We start from the raw sequence: 11304 nt of genomic DNA, 5'->3' as shown, positions 1-11304 counted from the left end.
CTATGGCAGCGCGGAGGGCGGGGCCTAAGGCCGGCTCGTGGCGGGCCTGGCTTCGCCTCGCCTCAAGTGAGGCCTTCGGGTTGTTTTCCCCTCCTCTGTAGTTGGGCAGAGCCGCCCGCAGAGCAGGATCCTCTGGAGCTCAACGTAGTCATTAAGGGGATATGCGTTGGTCTTCTCCACACCCACACACCTAGTGCCGGATTTATGCATAAGCTAAACAAGCTATAGCTTAGGGCCCCACTCTCTTGGGGGTCCCCAAAAAAATAAAGGGGGGGGGGGGAATGGATGCACAAGATCCAGTTTTGTGTTGTGTAGGCGCCTATGATGTAAGTCAGCCTGCTAGCCTGCTCTCTAAAATATCACTGGTTTGCTCATTTCTATATATAGGGTGCCTACATTTTGCATGGATTGGTTGCATGGCAACTTGTGCAAATGGCTTTAGAGACCTATTAGGTCCATAAATTACCATATAGCATATATTCAACACAAAAAACAGCGACAATTTGTTGTTGAGAAAGGACAGCTGGACATATAAAGGGCCCCATTACCTTCAGTAGCTTAGGGCCTCATTAAACCTAACTCCAGCACTGGTTGGTCTTTTCCACACACACCACACAACACGCTTCTAAGAACATGTAAGATGCTGTCTAACATGCTGTTCGTCTGCCTCGCCCCAGTATTGCCTGTGCAGGCTGGCAGCAGCAGCAGCTCCCTGGAGTTTTGGGTCGGAGTCTCTCCCGGCCCCACCAGGAGATGGGGGGGGGAGGCGGGGATTGAACCTAGTACCTTCTGCACGCAAAACAGGATCTACCCCTGGGATGCAGACCCTCCTTAAAGACAAGTAAAGAGATGCCTTTCACCGGACCAGCAGATTTGGGAGCAGGCTTGCCTAGGGAGCTGCCTTATATTGAGTTGAACCACTGTTCCATCAAAGCCCGTATATATTGCCTATACTGTACATTGATTGGCAATGGCTCTCTCTAGTTTTGTGCAGAGATGATTATTGTTATTTATTAGCAACTTGTAAAAATAACTCAGAGCAACTTACAAACACATTAGGAATACTCAGTGCTTTCCCCCCAAAAAATTGTTTAGGGGTACTCTTGTTTTGATTCAAGAAAATCACAATTTTATAGTACAAAGATTCACAAAATGTTTAGGGGTATGTGTACCCCCAGAAAAAAGCTCTGGGAATACTAAAAACCAGTTCCAACAAACGCCATTAAAAACCTAACAAGTACATCTGTCAAAAATGAAAAGGCAAGTCAAGCAGACCCCACCCCCCAACCAAAAGAGGCCACAAATACTTTTAAAACCTTCAAAAAAAGGGGGGGAAGCTCTTCCACTGAACCACGACCCTTTGTTCGGTCTTAATTCTTGCCCTGTTATAATTCATCTATCCTTTCTCCCTGGTCACAAGCTTACATACAAAGTGTGAAAGGGAGAGGCAGGCAAGGCAAGGAGCCCAGAGGAGGGCATGCTAGCATTGCAAATGCTGTTATTTACTAAATTATTTGTACAACTCTGAAAACAGTTGAAATGTATGGGATACAAAATTTCTCTCTCTAACACAAACACACTGTAGATTATATATTAAGAGAGAGAGAGAGAGTAAAACATACTACTATATTAATGTTGCTATGATATGCTGTTTTGGGATGAAAATTGTTATTTATAACAGTAGTAGTAATAATATGTTGTGTTATTTGATGTGTATCCTGGAAGACTTAGAGTGTGCAAGGAAAATATTGGAACCAGCAACTGAATTTTAGTCCCAGACAGCTGGAGGGCACTAGGGAGGGCACTAGGTTGGTGAATAATATAATATGATATAATAATATTATATACATATGTTAGAAGTTATTCGTGGATGCAAATAGACTGAGGACTTCAATATATAAGGATAACCCTTTTATTGTTCGCGTTTGCAAAGGCGGACCCTCCGTACCCGTAGATACGAAGAGCGCTTGTCAAGCATAGACACAGTGTTTTTATTATCCCTACATCTGCCGCCCCTCCCTATGAGGCTTGGCTTACATTCTACCTATCAGAGTTCAACACATCCCTAATACATTGTTCAATCTACACTAGCCGTTTGACTGTTACTAAATATAGGTATACGCATTCCACTCCTGCTGTTATCTTACAGACATGGCATTTTTAGACTCATAAAGAGATTCTTTCTTTTGAGTTTTAGACACTTTCTATACCAGTCTCTTCTTTGTTTTCTAATCTCACAATCCCCCCTCTTTTCGATACTTTGTCTCAAAACTCACATAGCAAATTCCATCCGGGCCCCTGTCCCTTTGCAATAGCAATGCATGCATCAAAACAAACATAGACCTTCTCTATACCCCTCGTGGTGTTATACGCTATGTATCCCTATCTCTGTTGTGCCAGGGTAAACATGACTGCTTTTCCCCCTGCTGTTCCTCCCTCCTATCCATACTAGATGTAATGGGCCCCACTGCCAAGGGCTCATAGCACTCCGTTTTGTTGTCTCTAATTCTGCATCTGAAATACTGGGTTTGGTTATGAACGCAAGGGTCTAATTTTTCTACGCACTCCGGAGCAACATTATAATACATTAAGGTTCGGGTAACCCTATTTCCAGTTTTGGTGATTTGAATACACTGGTTACAATTTTGATCTTTTGCTACGCTTGCAATTATTCCTATGGCCAACAAACTAACTCTTACTATAGTCCCTCTTATTCTGATTTCCCTCTCAATTGTTCTAGGGCTTGTACTACCGTGGGGGTCCTATTCAGATTGCAAAGGACCTCTCTTTCTAAAATAACTATACAATATTGGATAATTACATCCTTTATGAAGATTATATCACATAATTCTGTGCAATGTACACACAACACACAACACTCACAGTGAACACAGCAACAACACTCATAAAAGCACTTGCAAGTACAAAACAGGCACATTAAGGAAATTGTGTCAACGTCCGAGTCTGCTTTGGTTCCTGGTTCCCTGATTTGTAAGCGTCACCTTCAGCGGATTGACTGGATAGCGGATATTGTCCAGTCCTGCGGAGCTTTCTTGACTCTGTGATAGTGAGTCCACCCGTGCTCTCTGGTCCGTACTGCCGACTCTGTGGTGAGCAGCACCTGAAACGGACCTTCCCAAGCAGGGTGAAGTTTCTCCGCTTTCCACGCTTTTATCAGGACCCGGTCACCAGGTTGGAATGGATGCTGGTGCTCCAGCAGTGGAGGACGCTGAGCTAATATTCCACGCCTATGGAGAGACAACAAAGACTGGGAGAGTGACTGCAAATATTTCCTTAAAAACAAGTCCTTAAATTCCACTAAGGGTTGGCCTAGCTGGGCCAAATATGGCCTTCCCATCATTACTTCAAAAGGAGACACCCCCAAATCTTTTCTGGGGGCTATACGCATTCTTAGCAATGCCAGGGGAAGGTTCTTTGTCCAGGGTAGCCCATTTTCCAAATACAATTTGGTTAAGTGCTTTTTGATTTCTGTATGCCCTCTCCACCTTTCCACTGCTTTCAGAGTGCCAAGGGGTGTGGAGGTCCCATTTAATTCCCAGGGTTGCCATTACATCCTGTAATATCTTTTGGGTAAAGTGTGTGCCTCTATCTGAGTCTATGGCTTCAATTATGCTAAACCGGGGGAATATATGTTCTAAAATAGCCTTGGTGACCACTTGTGCTGTTGCTCTCCTACCTGGAAAAGCCTCCACTCACCCCGTGAGATGATCTTTGAACACCAGCAGGTATTTTTGTCCTCCCCTTTCAGGCAGTTCCGTGAAATCTACCTGTACCCTCTGAAAGGGCCATACTGCTAACGGTCTCCCTCCTTTCTCGGTCTTTTTGGCTCTAGTCTTGTTTACCTTTTGACATATTAAACACTTTCAAGCTATGGAATGTGCCATAGGCCACATGTCCTTACTCCAATATAAGGATTTTACCATATTGACCATAGCCTCGGTCCCAAAATGCCCGCTTTCATGTACCTTTTCTAAAACTCCCATCATTAGGGTTTTTGGTAATACTATTTTCCATTCATTATCTATCTTCTCCCATCCCTCCTTAGTCATATATTCAGTTTCTTGGGGGGTAAAAACCAGATTTTCTGTATCAGCTTTCGTCAAAACAGGTACCTTCAGGGTATATTGTTGGACCATCGCATCATTAGGAATACCTCTAGCGGCTTCTTTTGCCCTGAGATCAGCCCACCTATTCCCCACCTCTTCAGGACTTGTTCCCTTAGTATGGGCTGAAACATGTACCACCGCAACCTTTCCTGGTCCCGTGAGGGCGTTCAGTAGCCTTTCTAACAACGCCATATGTTCTATTTGTTTTCCATCTGCCTTAATATACCCTCGGTCCCTCCAGGTCCTACCAAAGGTATGTACTACTCCCCATGCGTATCGGGAGTCTGTCCATACGGTTATCTCCAACCCTTTTCCCAACTCGAGGGCCCGCGTCAGGGCCATGATCTCACATTTCTGGGCCGGCCAGGCTGCCGGCAAAGCCCCACTCTCGAGAACCTCCCCATCTTCCTTGACTACAGCTGTCAGAGCTGCTCCCAGGTCCCAGCTCACAGAGGACCACGCTAGCCGCCAATATTGTATAAAAATCTTTATTGCGTTACAGTTTCCATTTTCCAGCCGCAGCGTGCAGCTCTACGTCTTAGAAGCTAGACCGGCGAAGCTCCGTCTGAGTCTCCACCTCCTATACACCAACTTAATACCCTCGCCTTACTCCACCTCTTCCGTCTTTCCCTTCTTCTCTGGGTCCCTCTGCCCCCCCCCTTGGGTTTCTTCCTTCCCGGGGTGTCCCCCTGGGTCCCCCTGCCCCCCTTGCTCTGGCCACGGGCGCTCCTTTCTGCGAGTCTTCCGAATCACTGGAAAGACTCGGAGATCTCGGGCCGCCGTCCTCGCTCATATTTCCTTCTGATTCCTCCCCCTCGCTCTCTGCTCTCCCTCTTTCCTGTGCCTCTGCTCCTGAACCCTTGACAACAACGTATCCTGATTTCCTTTTTCCCTCCTCCACATAACTTGAACCATCCGTATACCACTTTTCCCCCGTTGCCAACGGCGTCTCCATCAAATCCTCTCGGACCTTTGACATCAACTCTATAGTGTCTACACAGTCATGTTCGTCCGGTTCCCACTCTTTCCTTTTCCCAATTAAAAATTCAACCGGGTTTAGATTGCGATCAGTTCCCAGAGTAATGCTGGGGCTCGTTCTCAAAATAGTTTCATATTTTATTAAGCGACCATCGGTCATCCAGGTGGAGGCCGCCCCAGTCATTATAGTAGATATTTGGTGGGGACTATGAACTACTTTCCACCACTAATTCCGCCGCAGCGGCCACCGCCTGGATACACGTGGGCCATGCCTTTACCACTGGTTCCAGAGTCTTGCTAAGGTAGGCAATGGGCTGATAACGCCCCCCTCTCTTTTGGGCCAACACCCCCACAGCAGTCTGGGAACTGATTGTTACATACAAATGAAATGGTTGTTGTAGGTTAGGTAGTGCCAAAACTGGAGCTCCGGCCAATACCCTTTTTATTTCTTCCCACTTCAGCGCATCTTTCTGTTCCCATGTTACTCTTCCCTCTTCAACGAGTTTCTGATTCAGGAATTGAACCAACTTTGTGTACTGGTCTATCTACAGCCTGCAGTATCCCAATAATCCCAACATCCTCCTCACGTCTGTCTTATTTCTTGGGGGCTGTAATTCTAAAATCCCTTTCACTCTTTCAGGGTCTAATTTCCAATATATGCCCCATTGAATTCAGTAGGATTTACTCCCATATAAGTATGCATAGGACTGCAGCCTTAACCCCACAAGGATGTTGTGAAGTAGGTTAGTATTTGCCCGTGACAAGCTAGGGAGGGATCTGAACACTAGCCATTGCAAGCTGTACTACACTGACCAACTTCTTTCCCTCTGACCTGGGCTACTTCCCATTCCAGATTTCCCTCATGTGAGAACCCACAAAACTGTATTTTAAAGATGCAATCCTGCAGCCAGGCACTTATTTTTGAGTCGATATGTACTGTTTAGCCATATCCTTGGAGCTGCTCACATGAATAAATAAAGGGAAATGCTAAGGACGATGCAGTTAGTCCCTAAGAGGACTTATCTATGTGTTGAGCTTTGCTGAAGGAAAAATTCCACCAAATGCATCTGCTTGAAGAGGAAAATATCTGATGGAATTTACCCTTCAGTGAAAATCTTGTAGCTATTCAACTTCACTCGGGGGCTTTAATTTCTGGCAACCTTGGATAATACACATACAACTAAAATGCCAAATACAAATTTAGGGAAGACAATAGAGGGTTCCCAATTTGATTTACATTTATATTAGCTCAGTTACCTCATTTTCAATCTTCCTTTGCCTTCCAAAATAATTAGTACATACTCTCACAGCAACATTCAAGAGCAAGCACTTCTTAAATTTCAGAGCACTCTTTGTGAACATTCCCCATTAATATTTTTTCATCTACTTAATTATTTCTTTAAAAAAACATTCTGTGAATAAAATAAAATTTAAAGCCTTTTTATTTTATGGAATACATTTTTATGTAGTCTAATTAGATTAAAATTCTAATTCTTCTTTGCAAATTTTGAAAAGGGGAAAGAAAATGCTTTTTAATTTGTTTATTATTATTTTTTTTAAACCTACATAATTGTGAAACCCGCTAGCTGAACTATGCAGGCTAAATATTGTGGAATAAATTAGACTTATGTAACTATAAGCAAGTGCTTTGATATTTACTGGACAACGGAAAACTTTTTTTTTTCCTTTATTTTGCATCTCATTTGATACATGCAAGCACACAAATGCGCTTGCATGCACCCATGAACATACCACATTATGACCCTGTATGAAGGAACCTCAAATGCTTCTTAAAGCTGCACACTTGCTGCTATATCCCTTCCTCACTCTCCATGATGGAAATACAGGTTCCTTACTAATTCTATGAGGTTCAAAATGTATATCATTTCTCACCCTCTCTTCCTCACTGTCTAACGATGTTAGGAGTGCTGGTGTCTATTGAATCTTAGGAAATGAGCACTACCTGTGATTGCCACATGCAGAATGCAGCATTCCAGCCCACTCTTTCTCCCCCCCCCACAGCAATCTCATCATCTAAATCCTCTTTTTGTATTTTTACTGGGAGTTGTCTCAAGGCCGGGGGGTCAGGTCCAAAAAATTGGGCATGAAACCATACCTCTAGGTACGGTTTCTCCTTGTTCCTCTTATTTTCTATAAAATATTTCTTTAATTGGGTCATCCAATATTTCTCCTTTCCCCCTTCCGGATTCCAATTTTACATCCCGTCTGGCCCTATGGGGTATTTTGGCCAAACCACCCTGCAGAAATTAATCATAGTGACCTTTGACAGGCCAACAATATATTGCCTTAGGTAGTCCTCATCCCACTGTAACAACACCTGGCCCAACGGGCTATTGGGATCTATGGGATTATTTCCATTGGACTCCTTACGTCTCTTACTTTGATTTTTGCCCATTATCCACAATGTCTCCAAATTCACGTTCTCTCACAATCGCACGGAATCGCCTGGCCGCTTCCCTCGCGGGAGAGACGGAACCGCAAGCTAATCCTCCCGTCAGGGTAGAACCCTGATCCACACTCACGCGTCCGTTTGGAGCCTCTCTTTCACTCAAGAGACGATTCTCTCGCCCCCTTTCCCTTTTAATACCTCTCCCTCGTCTACTCACCCAATACAGTCCAGCGCCGCTTCTCGCGACTAGTGAACAGGTCAGGAGACGAATCTCTCACCCCCTTCCCGTCCCTTTTTATTTCTCTTTCTCGTCTACTCACCCAATACAGTCCAGTGCCGCTTCTCACGACTAGTGAACAGGCGGGCGTCCCCGCTGGGTTCTCGCGGTCCCCGACCGCCAAAAAGAGCTCAATACCTTCCTCCCATATATTGAGTCCTGTCTCTAGCCCTTGTGTGCCGTCCCGGGCGGGACTCGGTCCGAGTCACTCCGCAATAACGGAGGGGCGCCTACCCGGGGTCCGAGTTCCGCTCAGGCAGCGCGTCAAAGGCCCCACGTTCGGGCGCCAAGAATTGTTAGAAGTTATTCGTGGATGCAAATAGACTGAGGACTTCAATATATAAGGATAACCCTTTTATTGTTCGCGTTTGCAAAGGCGGACCCTCCGTACCCGTAGATACGAAGAGCGCTTGTCAAGCATAGACACAGTGTTTTTATTATCCCTACATCTGCCGCCCCTCCCTATGAGGCTTGGCTTACATTCTACCTATCAGAGTTCAACACATCCCTAATACATTGTTCAATCTACACTAGCCGTTTGACTGTTACTAAATATAGGTATACGCATTCCACTCCTGCTGTTATCTTACAGACATGGCATTTTTAGACTCATAAAGAGATTCTTTCTTTTGAGTTTTAGACACTTTCTATACCAGTCTCTTCTTTGTTTTCTAATCTCACACATAGAACTTCAAGAAAAGAAACTTAGTAGTTGTAAGTGTGGGGTAGGTAACAGCAATATTAAAAATAAAAATCATTGCCTTGCAAGCAGCAGGTGATTTAAAATGTGTATAGCACATCAATATACTTAAGAGTTGTAGAATAAATGACAGTGCCTATAGATCAGTAACTGGTGAATGATGAAGCAGTAACTGGTTCGAAACAAGACTTGGACTTGGTGCTTGAATTACAAGAGGATGCAGAAAGGTTTTATGACCAGCCCTTTATTGCTTTTTTTGAAGACCTGGGGGAAATCATTTGACTGAATTGGGGTGAGAATTGGGTGGGTTTATGGATTTTGTTGAGAAGTCCTTTGAGCCCCATAATTCAAGCATTCTTAAGAGTAAACAGACTGTTCTCACAATGGAGAGATGTACTGGGACTGGGACTATTTAATTTATTCATAAATTATCTGGAGTTGGGGATAAGCAGTGAGGCAACTGTAGTCAAGTTTGCAGATAGCGGCAAATTAAAAACCTAAGCTGATTGCAGAACACTCCAAAGGAATTCTCCAAATTGAGTAAATGGGAAATAAAATGACAAAAGACAGCTAAGGAAGGATGTGATCATAGAGGTTTATTTAAACTATGTATGGTTTGGAAATAGCAGGTGGAAAATGCTTTGCCTCTCTCACACACAGTTGTAGAACTTGTGGTCAACTTTTGAAACTGATTGGCAGTAGATTCATGGCAAAGTACTTCTTCATGAACTTAACGGAATTTGCTGCCACAGAATGCAGTGGCCATTAACCTCAATGGATAGATTAGACAAAGTCATGCAAAATAGGTCTATAAGCAGCTATTAATTGTAATTGCTAGATGGAGCCTCCAGATTCAGAGGTACTATGTCTTAAATATCAGTTCCTGATTGTTAGGTACAGTTCTGTAAAGTTGCAAAAGGAATCAGTCCTGCTTTTGATCTTGGCAATGTAGAAAACCAGTTAGGTTTGTAATCTAAACTTGTTTGTATAGGAAGTTTTCCTTTTTACCTATTTTATTGTTATGTGTTTGGAATGCTTGGTAATGATCATGATATTTTATTCACTTGCTGGAGGGCAACAAAAAGACAGGGCTATAGCATTCATTCCCGACTTGTGGGCTTCTCAGAAGCCTCTGATTGCCACTGTGGGTAACGAGATGCTAAATTAGATCAGTGTTTCCCAACCACTGTTCCGCGGCACACTAGTGTGCCGCGAGATGTTGCCTGGTGTGCCGCGGGAAAAATTAAAAAATTCGAAAGATTTTTTTTAAAAAAAGTCAAATTTTCGATTGGGGCGCCGTCACTAGATGACCCCTGGGGTTCCCTCCCTCCCTCCCGCTCTGCGCCTCCCTCCTCCTCCGGGGAGGCCCTTCCTGGCTCTCGGCCAAGGCTTGGCGGCTGCCACTCACTCACTCGCTCGCCCACCCGTCCCTCCATCCCTGCACCCGGCCTCTCCCCCTCCGTCCCCGGCACGGGGGCTGCCGGGATCCGTAGTCCCCTCGCCCTTGGGCTCCGCGCCTGCGCGGGGTGCGCGAACTACGTTTCCCAGCGTGGCCTGGCGGGCCGGGAGTTTTGTTTGAAGCGCTCTTCTCCCGGCCATGGAATGAGCGCGGCGGCGGCGGCCGGGCGGGCAGGGGCTCTTCCGTGCAGACCCCGCGCAGCCTGCCTGCGCCTCCGCGGAGATTGGGCGGCAGGATGGAGCCCGGGGATCCCCGCGGAGGCGGAGCGGCAGAGGCTGCCCCCCAGGTAGGGCTGCGTCGGGGGGGGGGTTATTTTTGCAATGCTGCATCCGCGCCGGAGGGGACGCATCGGACCGCAGGGAGACCCCTTGGCGGGCGTGCAAGGCAATGCATGCGTGCAGGCGTTGCATGGAGTGCAGTGCAATGCAATGGCAATGCGGCGCCCTGCATGCATGCATGCAACTTCCACCGGCGCTCCGGACTTGGCAGGTGAGGGGGGTCCCCAGTGGGCGGCAGAGAGAGCCGGGAGGGCGAAGAGGAGCCGGGGGGGGAGCAGCGCTGCTCCCCGAGCCGAGCCCGGGGGGAAACTTCGGCGTCGTTGCGCCGGGTGTTGGAAGCGGAGGCTGGCGGGGGCCCCTCACCTGCAAAACCTGGTCGCCTCTCATATATTTCGTGCATTGCATTCATCGCCCACTTTCTCCTCCAAGGAGCTCCCGGGGGCGCGCGTGGTTCTCCCCGTGTTATCCTCGCAACAACAGCCCTGCGAGGTGGGTCAGGCGAGTGGCCCAAGGGAGCACCCAGGGATTGTCCTGGCCAGGTGGGGTGATTTGAACCCTGCTCTCTGCCCGGTCTTCGTCCTCATTTAGCCCCCACATGTGCATGACTGAGGTTTCCCCCCCTCGTCTTGGCTATGGTGTGAGTCTGTGTTGTTAATTAATGGGGTTCTGCCTTCGGAGAAGATGAGCCAGCCCTCAAGGAGGTGATTATGTAATTTGCTAGCAATTCCTGTCCCTCCCAGCGTGACGCTGCGCGCTGACGTCACGGGGCTGTAATGGTGGTGTGCCTCGAGATTTTTTTCATGAAACAAGTGTGCCTTTGCCCAAAAAAGGTTGGGAAACACTGAATTAGATGGACCTTTGGTTTAATCCTTCCAGGGAAAAAAGTGTGACTTGAACTATGAATAAGAAAGTACATTGTATGTTCCATCACACATTGCACATATTTGTACTTTATAAAAAAATGAAGCATGGCTTTGAGGGGTCCTAAATCGGGGTGTCCAAACGTTTTTCAAAGAGGCCAGATTTGATGAAGTGAACATGATCAAAGTTGTTGATCTTTTTTTAGGATTGAAGT

General features: G+C 46.2%; 1 long non-coding RNA gene across 1 annotated transcript; it reads left to right on the top strand.

The window, feature by feature from the left end:
- The first annotated feature begins 1359 nt into the window (after positions 1-1359).
- On the top strand, positions 1360-11260 carry LOC309515632. The gene is made up of 3 exons (XR_014212587.1): positions 1360-1852; positions 8480-9640; positions 11060-11260. It is a non-coding gene; the product is annotated as an uncharacterized lncRNA (long non-coding RNA).
- Positions 11261-11304: the final 44 nt, after the last annotated feature.

The sequence above is a fragment of the Podarcis vaucheri genome (assembly GCF_965113315.1).
Source record: "Podarcis vaucheri genome assembly, chromosome: 12".
NCBI classification, from domain to species: domain Eukaryota; kingdom Metazoa; phylum Chordata; class Lepidosauria; order Squamata; family Lacertidae; genus Podarcis; species Podarcis vaucheri.
Note: the sequence above shows the minus strand (reverse complement) of the source record. Positions and strands in the feature narration are given on the sequence as shown.